The sequence below is a fragment of the Pyrus communis genome, chromosome 16 (genome assembly GCF_963583255.1).
Source record: "Pyrus communis chromosome 16, drPyrComm1.1, whole genome shotgun sequence".
In the NCBI taxonomy this organism is placed as follows: Eukaryota; Viridiplantae; Streptophyta; class Magnoliopsida; order Rosales; family Rosaceae; genus Pyrus; species Pyrus communis.
Window position 1 is genome coordinate 14137894 of NC_084818.1, and position 12322 is coordinate 14150215.

Consider the following 12322-nt stretch of genomic DNA (forward strand, 5'->3'; position numbering starts at 1 on the left):
TCATGGCAGCATATTCTGCTCTTAAGTTTTTTGTACACCTTGCGGGGTTCACAGTACTACGTTTCTGCACAATCAACATCCATTCAACGAGTAACATGGCGCTTGGACCACAGTGCCACATTTCTGCACAGTTATCTTACAATCAAGCACCACATGACACTTTGATGGAGTCTCTGATGCCCAAGCTAACGAAAGTTTGAATTTAGGAGCTAAACTTAACTTTAGGTACAAAAATGAAACAAAAAAAAAAAAAAAAAAAAAAAAAAAAAAAAAAAAACTAAGGATAGCAAAGTGTGAATTTCACGATACTTGAGAGTACTAAATGGAGAATTAATGGGCCAAAATCCTACCACGTTATCAGTTACTAGAAAAGTCAACGACCAGGCTAACGGAAGTATCAAAGTGGCAGAAAAATCAAACTGTAGGTATGAAGGTGAGATGAAAAAAGTAAGTGTAGTAAAATGTGATTTTGGCGAAACTTGAGAGTAGTAAATTGAGAATTACTTTAATTAATAATTATCATCTATTGGTTAGTATTCAAATAAGTTAATTTGGCCCACTGTCAATGTAACATCCCACATTGACCAACGGAGAGGGGATGATTTGCCTATAAGTACATGCCCACCTCCATATAGCACAAGGCCTTTTGGGGACTCACTGACTTCGGATTCCATCGGAACTCCGAAGTTAAGCGAGTTCGGGCGAGAGCATTCCCAGGATGGGTGACCCCCTGGGAAGTTCTCGTGTGAGTTCCTAGAAACAAAACCATGAGAGCGTGGTCGGGGCCCAAAGCAGATAATATCGTGCTACGGCGGAGTCAAGACTAGGATGTGACAGTCAATATGTCGAGGGTAAACTATTGTTTAACCCCTTAAACTATCACCCTAGTTGAAATTAACCACTTAAACTATTCGTCTATTGGACCATGCATTTGAATTATACCTGTAATTTTGATGTATCTCCCGTCCATGGTGGTAGAAGAAAGATACATATGGTTGCAGATAACAAGGTATTTAAAACAAATTTGTTGAACAAATGAAACTTCTGAACTGGCAGCACAAGTTTTATATGGAACTTCTGAACCGGATGCACAAGTTTTACATAGTGCAGACTAACTACTGGTGATTTTAACATCTTTAATTTATAGGATGTGACAGTTCTGTATATGCTACTCAACCTAACCACCAAAAACCAATGAAGTTACAATTATACATAACTTCTAGATTGCAAATAAAAATAAATGGACATAATACATATACACTTCAATTTGAAGAAATTAGAAGTTACAGAGTACTCATGACGGCTACAACTAATTTTGAAATAATTTCCAATGATGATTTGACATGGAACTTTACTAATTTCAGAATTTTGGTGCTTTCAAGCAATAGCTGAATTTTGAACATTACTAAAGATGAGAGCAAGGCCTGTAACAAAGAGTGAAGAACATTAGAGTCAACAAATCAAAGCTAAAGTGAATACACAATCTCAAATAGTCTCTTATTCCTTAAAAAAATTAATAAAGGGAAAGGAATTTAATTGCATATAGAGATAGAACCTTATATATCGAATGAAAAACTAAGCCCTCCCATAATTACTTAATTTCCATATTGCATTTTCAAAGATTAGCATATCCCAAACAATAGTCCCCTTGCATTCAAAATTAAAGAAAATAATTAGGGGCCTCAATTATTGTATCAAGCTTTAGAAATAGGCCAAATAGTTCTTTCATTCACGAATAGATTAAAGACAACTTTATACTCCAAGTCTGAATGAAAAATAGCAAATTGAAATATTTAATTTATTTTGGCAAAAAAAAAAAAAGGAAGAAAATAATGTTAAAGGATAAAGTAAGTAAACCTTATGTTTTATTCATCTTGTTCCTTATGACATGATGTTAGAACATATTAATATATCACATTCCTTGTATAAACTCCAGATTGTCCTTCAATGACACCATTTCTTACAAGGACCTTGGTTGTCTATGTAGAAACTCCTCTTGACAAAGCTACATAAAGTTGACCATGACAAAACACATGATTAGGGAGATAGACACTCACATATGGAATTGTTTGGCCTTGAGATTTGTTTATGGTCAGCGCAAAGCTTAATCTAACAAAAATTGTTGACATATAAAAGAGAATGGAAGCTTTATATTTTCCGAAGGCTATAAAGGAATGCGTGGTAGGAAGACTCTTGTGCCCTTGAAATGCTTAGTTTATATTTCAGCATCAATGAAATTCGGAAAGAATTGCTGGCATATCAACCTTATTCTATTGCATAACCCACTTTTTGGATCAATATTTCTAAGGAGCGTGATTGGTGCATCCAATTTCAATGTTAACTTATGAGCAGGTAAGCCACTTGGAGTTATAAAATTCAAAAATTATTGTTGACATAAGTTTTGAGGGTCATCGTCTACTCTATCAAAAGAGTAGTAAATGTGTTGTTCCCCAGGAAATGAGTTTAACACCACTTCATTTAACTTGTCAACATCCTCATTCCTTGGAGTAATGATAGCCCTATCAACCATGTATGAAATGTTGAAAGTATTCTCCTCTAAACTTGGAAATACAAAACCAATAAGTTGACCAATTGATTCATCACCATGCCAAGGAATAATCAATGAATATAGGATTCTGATTGTGGATGCAAATTTCTACCTCCTTACTCTTGGACAAAATTGCACCTACAAAACAAATAACACCTTAGGTCATGGCCAAGAGCCTCACGCGCCCATGATAAATTGTAGGGGGCGCGGTGGCTTTGGTCGAAGAACCTTCGATGTCAAAGTTATAATTTTAAGGGAAAAGTGTTTGGAGAATTTAGAGAGTTTAGCAAAAGAATTGGAATTGGGTTTTGGAGAGATTAAAGTAGTATTTATAGGGGTGTGGCCGACCCCTTTAGGATGAGGAAGACCGACAACTTGGTTGGTATTTTGGGTGAGGGTTTAGGGTTTAGGGTTTAGTAAAAACATCTGCCACTTGTTCTTCAGTTGAAATGTATTGAACTTTCAAATCACCCTTTTGAACTTTCTCTCGGACAAAATACTAATCCGTGTGAAGATGTTTTATCCGAGAATGAAACACAAGATTCAAAGTCAATGCTAAGGCAGAACGGTTATCACAATGCAAACATGGAGGTTCTGATATATTTTGATGAATGTCCTTTAGTGATGACCTTATCCAATACACATCTACAGCACAATGTGCAAGAGCTTTGTATTATGCTTTTGTTGAGCTCCTGGAAACAATGGTTTGCTTCTTTGATTGCCACAAAATCAGATTAGAACCTAAGAATACCACAAAGCCAGTTATTGACCTTCTTGTGTTAACATCTACAGCCCAATCTGAATCTGAATAGGCTAAAATGTTGAACTCAGAAGACCTAGTATACCTCAATCCACATGTCAAAGTTCCCTGTAAGTATCGCAGTAGTCGTTTGACCAAATGATAATGAAGCTCTGTAAGATTGGTCATAAACTGACACACCATATTAACCGAATGTGCAATGTCAGGTCTAGTAAATGTGAGATATTGTAAAGCTCCTACAATACTTCTGTAATAAGTTGGATCCGTAAATGGTGTACCTTCATTTACAAGCAACTGAGTATGTGGCTTAGCGGGTGTAGACGTAGGTTTGCAAGTCTTCATTCCTGCTTACTTGAGAAGTTCTTTTATATGCTTTGATTGGTTGACAAAACAAAGAACCATCTGTTTCATATTAAATTTATAGTCCCAAAAAATATATGAGCTGTCCTATATCCTTAAGATCAAATACTTTAGCAAGACTTGTAATTATAGACTGAACTTTTGTAGAATTGGACCCAATTAGGATAATATCATCCACATATAACAATAGCAATATAATATCACCACTGTCAACTTTAATAAACAAACTGGAATCAGACATTGATGTAGTAAACCCAAATGCAGGTAGGAAACCAGTAAACTTTGAATTCCAAGCTCTGGTAGCTTATTTAAGGCCATATAGGGATTTAACAAATCTGCAGACATAATTTGGGTACTTTGAATCGACAAAACCTTGTGGTTGCTTCATATAACCTCTTCTTTAATATCACTACGCAAAAATGCATTTTTGACATCTAATTGCTTAAGATTCCACCCATATTGAGCTGCTAGTGCCAAGATTAACCTCATAATTGTATGTCTCACCACAGGACTAAATGTTTCTGAGAAATCCAACCCTTGCTCTTAACTGAACCCTTGACCAACCAATCTTGCTTTGTATCTTGACACCGTACCATCATGATTCTTTTTAACTTTGTACACCCATTTACTCCCAATAATTGCCCTATCACATGGTGGAGGTACCAGTCTCCAAGTTCCTTATACCTTTAAGGAATCAAACTCATCTTGCATAGCATGTCACCATTGTTTAATCCTTAAAGCAATTCTATAACTCCTTGGTTCCTCAATCTCATGAACATCAGCCAAAAAAGAAAAACCATTGATCTTACATATAGGTTTTGTAGTATCCGTTATATCTGTCACCTGTAAAAAATGCAACTCTGGTAATGTAACAAGTAGTGATGCATAATTTTTCCTTGATATAGCACCTGTCTGTAATCTTGTTTGTATACCCGTAGCTGTTGTGACATTACGAGATGGATCCACAACACTATAAGAACCACTATGTATGGAAGAATATGGAGATATAGGAAGTAAAACTTGAAGTTGAGATGGATCCATGACACGAAGCAAGGGAGATATATCAATGTCTTGAGAAAGAGTATGGCCTAAAGAAGTCTTTTCTACAGTTGTACTTTGATCTTTCATAGTAGAATCCCTATCATTACCAAGATATGAAGAACTGATATTGAGTTCATTCACTGAGTAAATTGAATTTGTCAATGAGTCAATGTGAGTATCTTCATTCACAGTATGATTAGAAAATAGAATTGGAATAAACACAGTGGATGGTGCTGTTGAACTTGGCAAAGACTGTCTCACTGTTTTATCACACTGTTTCAAAAGAAATGGAAAGACAATTTCACCGAAAATCACATGCCTTGATATAATACACTTTCTGGTACTTATATTGTAATAGATAACACCTTTATACCCCCATAGAATATCCTAGAAATACACATCTTTCAGTTCTCACCTGCAATTTATTTGAATTATATGGTCGAAGCCAAGGATAAACTGCACTACTGAAAATCTTTAATGCAGTTAAATCTGGAAATTTGTCATATAACAACTTGTATGGAGAATTCATTGATAAAGACCGACACAACATTTTATTGATCAAGAACACAGAATGAGCACAAGCTAAATACCAAAATTTAGGAGATAACCCAGCAGTTGTCAACAATGTGATAGTTGTCTCAATAATATGTCTGTGTTTCCTCTCAGCAATTCCATTCTGCTGAGGGGTGTAAAGACAAGAGATCATTTGTTGTATTCCTTTAGATTTTAGAAAACCAGTAAAAGAGTTACTTGTATACTCTCCTCCACCATCACTCTGAAAGCATTTGATTCTTATGCCAAACTGAGTGACTATCATATGATAAAACTGTACAAAAATTGTAAACACATCAGACTTCTTGCACAGAGGATATATCCAAACATATCTTGTATATTCATCCACAAATGTTACATAACATATGTACCCTTCTAGAGATTTTACAGGTGACGGACCCTAAACATCTGAATGTATTTTTCCAAAAGGAATCAAACAATGAGTAACTCTAGAAAGAAATGGAATTCTGGACATTTTCCCTTTCAAACAAGGAGTACACTTACTATGATTCTTATTTATGGACACTTTTACATTTGACTGTTTTAACATTATAGACATTACTTCATGTGATGGATGCCTCAACCTTTGATGCCATACATTTGACTTGACTAGCTGACCAAGAAAAGCACCTGAATTCTGATAAACTGATTGCAAACCCTGAGACTGATGAACAATTGGTATATGAAACAATTCTTGTGGCCTACTGTTTCCTTGATACAATATCTCCCTTGTCTTCTCGTCCTGCATAAAGAATCGAGTTTCATCACAAATGAACCAACTTTCATTATCAACACACAATTGTTTAACAGATAACAGACTCTTAGCAATTTTAGCCATGTGTAATACATTCTTTAAAACAAGAGAATAAGACTTTGTGTTAAGAGATTTGAAGCCAATATTTTTTATTGACAATTTAGAGCCATTGCCAATAATAATCTTGTTAAAACCTTCAAATGGTTGCACTTGAGTTAGAGAATTGATATCTACAGTCATATGGTGAGATGCACCAGTATCCATAATCCAGGAATCATTTGGATAAGTTTATGGTGTTTGATGTGCTACCATGGCATTTAGAGATGGAAGTGATGGTTGTCCTTGGTCGAAGTAATTGCCCCTGTGAAAACACTCCAGAGCTGAGTGCCCTAGTCTTCAACATATCTGACATTCCAGGAAAAAAGCCTGAAAAGAAGATCCATTGTTCCTTTGAAAACAATTGACTAATGTATGACCCCTTTTGTTGCAAATCTGACACTCAATAACAACATTAGTTCTATTCTGAGTGTTACCAGACCAAGTACTACCATTATTGCCCTTAAATCCTCCAGTTTTAAACATTTTTCCTTTGTAGCCACCGGTATTTTTGAAATTGTTATTTCCCCTGTGTGTAGACCCAGTTGAAGGAAATCTTTGACCAGAATTATTTTTATTTCCCCTAACAAAACCATAACCATATGGCATTTGATTAAAAAATGGAGCTGGTTAAATCAATGCAAAACCAGGAGGAACATAAGCTTCTAGAGGAAATGGCATTTGAACTTGAGGCATTGAAACCTAAGGCATTAGAACTTGTGGCATTGGAACCTGAGGCATTGGAACCGGCGCAAAATTATAGTTATAAGCACCAGGAGTAATAATCCCTATAGTCACAGAAGGAGTATAATTGTGCCCTTGAGGATTTGAAGATGAACCAGAAGATCCAGAGGAAGTATTTGTAGAACTAGAACCTTAACCATAAAGAGTAGACACATTCTGTGGAAACAAAGACAATTCCCCTTCAAGTTCCTTCTCAGCCCCAAAAAGTTGAGCTCGAAATTCTTTCAAAGTAATTGATGATTCTCTTGCTAAAAGAATAGTCCTAATAATAACATACTCTTTTGGTAAACCAACTTAACCAGCTATCATTACAACATTGTCAGATACAAATTCCCCTACAACACTAAGTTGTTCTCTTATACTTTTCAATTTCAACAAATACTTATCTATAGAATCAGACCCATTTTGAATAGTATGGAGCTCTGTCTTCAGATAATTCACCTTAACTTAGACACAGACGCGTACCTATCAACTAGATTAGACCAAGCTTCACTTGCAGTTCTACAACCAAGCACATATTCCATAGCTTCATCAGACAACGTTGCTAACAGCAAGATACGTAAAGCCATGTTAGTCAATTCCCATTCAAGAAAAGCTTGTGTTACTTCCTTAGTTACCCCAATTTTCGTATTGATTTCATATCTCAATGGACACACAGTAGTACCATCAAAATGACCAAATAGCTTGTAACCTTTCAAAACAGCCATAAACTGAAAAGCCCATTTCAAGAAATTATCATCTTTCAATTTTATCGTAACCATACCCAAGAAATTCTCCACCTTGATTATTGAACTGGACATTCTCACCAATCTCCTAACGAAAATACTCCAAGATTATACTGTAATTATAATAACACTATCCCTCAACACACTGGAACACCAATTTCAAGAAAGACTAAAACTTTCTTAATCTTCAAGAAAGAATGAAAGTTCCTTGACAGTACTGCAATCTGAATTCAACATAAACTCCTAATTCATTCAATTATTCAACACACAAAGATAACAACTTCAAGAAAGAATGACACTTACTTAACAAAACTGCAATCTGAATTCACAAAATCACAAAACTCTGAACAACTAACTCAAACCATTCAACTATTCGTAGAAACCAACTATTTACAGAAAGCACACATCTCCAGATTCAACCACAAATTACATACACCAATTACCCAAAATGCAATAAAATCCCATACTGAACTACGAACAAGCAGCTGAATTACAAAATATGAAAGAAACAATATCACCTATGGCAATGATCTCAAAAGCCTTCAAGAACTCAGATAATTCCCAAAAAATTCTTCACAGACAACCCCCACAACTTCTTCACAAAACCCAGATGAGAACCGACCTTCAAATGTAGTAATCGCGAACAGAAAATCGTAGAAGACCATGAAAGTAGCTGACGCACGCCAAGGATTGGTATGGTGATGAACCTTTCCAGCGATGATACCATCATAACTATTCAATAGAGTTGTGCAAATGAGCAGAAGAAAGAAAGAGTTTAGAGTGTGTGAGTGTAGAGAAAAAGAGAGGAAGTAAATCTTTTGATTTCTTGTATTGAATGCTAACTGACTCTTACACTATGGTTATATACTAACCATTGTTACAACTGCAAATGTCTATGTTGCCTTTCAACTAACTACAATCATAACTAACTGTGACAAGTGTCATCATCTTAGCATAGTTATTAACCTCGTGGAGAGGATTTGATGAGGATGGATGAAATAGGTTTAAAAATAAATACCTATTTGGGCATTTTTGACTTGATTGTGGGATGATTGTCCACTGCTCGCGCGTAGGAATTCTAGTGTGCCTTGAGGTTAATTTTTTCCTTTTTACCCAAAAATCCACGTGTCACCTCTTGATTATTTTTTGGCTCGACAAATGCCTCCACACTTGTTGGGTTGATAGTAGGAAAGGGCAGCAGCTATAGAGATCTTCTTGCTTTAGGAAATGTAGGATTGTTTCCTATTTTTATGTTGATTCCGTCTTTAATAGGAAATTAGATACTTCTAAGAAAGGGAAATAAATTTCTTTCAAAGCCTATTTAAGTCCACCTTAAGTGGGTTATTAAATCAACTTTGAAGAGCAATTTATTCTACCCTACAAGAAAGAGAGAATTTAGAGGATATTTGTTCCCCCTTCTTAAGTGGGTTATTAAATCAACTTTGAAGAGCAATTTATTCTACCCTACAAGAGAGAGAGAGCTTAGAGGATATTTGTTCCCCCTCCTCTAGCAATCTCCTGCATCTTGACCGTGCATAGGACCGTCTTTTGTTGCTTTCTTCGTATTCTCCACGCCTCACTGAGGTAAGAAAAATTTAATTTTCCTTGTCTTCTTCTTGGATAGTGCTATCACAGGGCAGCCGTTGAGGTGGTCCAGTACGTCAGCTGGCATGGACCGAAGAGGTGTTGTGGCAGAGACCACTGCTTGGGTTGCTCGGCTTGGCTAGAGCCAAATGTAGCTTCATCGGCTAGGGCTGCGGATTAAGGCGCTAAGGCACAATGCTAGAGCGAGTCGCATGGCTCATGTCCTTTGGGCTCTTGGACTTGATGGGGACCAAGACGACAATTGAGAAAGATGAAAAGGTCATGAACCTCATGGGCTACTGGAACGCTGGGCATGCAGGTCTTCAGCCTGCTGGTTTGAGAGAAAAAATAAGGGAAAAACCAGTATGGATTGAGCTCCCCTACTAAGTACCATGAATGGTATTGGTTGCTTAGTTCTTTTCGCCAAGAAAAAGGTGGGCTTGTAATGCCCCGCATATTTATTTCGGAATTTACGTTTAGGGGTAGGCCAACAATGTCGCCCTTTACGTTAATAACCATTCTAACTTTTCTTTTATAATGATTTTCCACTAAAATTTAATCTCGTTTATTTTATAGCTACATCTAACTTCTCGTTAGACTGCCTACGTATCCTTTGGAGGGATCAAGCCAATCGTAGTTCACCAACCGTAAGAGAAATTAAACAAACCTTACTTAGGTCACACACTTACTTAATACTCAACAAACAATTATACACACATAATCAAATTCCACCACTTTCTTATAATTCCTCCATCAAGTCCAACATGAATAAAATTAATCAAAGATCACCCAAAATCCAAGATGAGGCTCATGGCAAGCCTACTCATCAACTTAAACCAATTCTTTGCCACTTTAGTTACAAGTTTAAAATCCACACAAATTCATCCAACTTACACCAAGAACTTAACATAAACTAATTCATCTATTAGAACCAAAAAGGAAATATGATAGGGTTTCTTGGGTTCTCACCTCCAAACTCCTCCAAAGTTGATCATCAATCTGCCACTTTGCTACTACGCTCTTAAATCAACTTCATCACCACGAATCCTCAACAAGAACCTCAAAATTGCGAGCTAAACACTTCAATCTCACACTTGTTCAAAAATGAAACTTGGAATTCGAAAGATCCACTTACATATCCTGGAAGTGTATGATGAGAGAAGTATTTTTCTCTCTTGGGTCGAGACCCATCTCCAGCGAGGTTTGCCAGAATCGGTGAAAAACTCACAAAAATTGTCGAAACTTCTAGGCTTCAATATATGAGCACACTTGGTTCCAGCATATGGTTTTGGTATCAAATTGAACAGGGATTCACTATGAATAAATAGCCTTCGACCGTGCGTGATTTCGTTGCCATATGAGAAAGTTATCATTTTTGGAGTGAAGAAGAATTAAGGGGGAGTACAACACAACAACCCCCTTACTGAATCTACCAACCGAGGAAAGAAAAAAAGCAAAGAAGCCTTTGGCTTCTACAATACTCCCTCCCAAAATTACCATTTTACCCTCTAACTTTGATTGTTCATATCTTATTCGTTATAACTCCATTTCACAAACGGTTTTTGCCTACACATTTGTAGGATCGTCCTCTATTTAAATATATAAAGAAATACAATAAAATATATGAGGATAAAATACGTCCTCATATAATTACGTTAACCAAATAGAGGTACTTTCGTCATTTCCACTTATCGATAGATTTTACCACGTAAATTATAATAATGTCCAGAAACAAAACTTTAAAATTTCCCAATTCTATTTCCATAACCATAAATCAATTTATTTTCGATTTTCACCACATATTCATAATTATGAATATCTAATTCATATATTTAAATTTTCAGGGTATTACATTCACCCCCTGTTAAAATAAATCTCGTCCTCGAGATTTCAACCATCGAGTTACGAAAGGAAATTAGAACTATTCCCACAATTCCTTTAATGGTGAATAAAATCATAGTCTGAATCTATGATTTTATTCAAACTCTAGAAATAAACAACCAACGAATAATAATCGTGATTTTCACCCACATTCTCAAATTCCCAGCCACATTCATTAGGAGAATAAATATCAGAATACCAAACCATGCCTACCATTGGCTAGATAAATACTAGCATAATAACCACAATCATTGGTAAACCACGTACCATCACTAGTTATACATCGCCGTTACAACGATTCTACCTCAAAATTTTGAACCATACTCACAGGCGATACCAACCATAAAAAATTCCAGCCATAACTATCTTCAGCCAACTAAATATTAGAATTTCAAGTCATAAGCATCAACGGCTAAGTAAATATCAAAATTTCAACCCAAACCATTAGAATTGACAAATTATAAAAAATTCCAACCAAATCATTGGAATTTCAAACATAATTATTCACCACTATATATTAAAATAAAGATCCGCAATACTGTTACCATGGAACGAAATCAAGATCTCATTCTATGATTTCCTTCATTTCCGCAATTCACTAAATTACCCATAGTAAATTTAAAAACCTTATCTTTTTTTTTTCTCTTTTTTTTTTTTTTTCCTGAATCTTTCTTTCAATTGTCTCTCTTTTAAATTGCTTCAAAATGCGGTCACAGATCGAATAAATTAGTGACTTACACTTCCAGAGCACTATTCACATTTCATCGAGCAAAGGAGAGAAATTTATATATCACGACTCTAACAACCAACCAAATTAAACCTCATTAATCACATAGCCATTAGAATACATGCACTTCATCAGTTTGGTTCACAATATCAAATCCAACAATGCTAACTCATGACTATGGCAACCAAACCAATCAAATTTGTAATTACAAACTTTGCCCATCAATTCTTTTCATCAAACGTAAAAACACAACTGGGAAGTCCTTTATATTAAACGAATTCAAAATTCACTCCATAAATTTTAATTTTAATTTTTAATTTTTTATTCATGTCCACCAATAATTCAATAAATGAATAATCTCTATGGTCTTTCCACCATTTCAATTATAATGGACAAAACATAACCACAGTTTACGATTTCATTCCCGTTCAGTAAATCATCATGGCTTTCATAAATATTAAAATTTCCACTCATCATTATCATTGGCCATACAAATATAAAGAATTTCTAAGCATAATCATCATTGGCCAAACAAAGATTTTCCCACGAT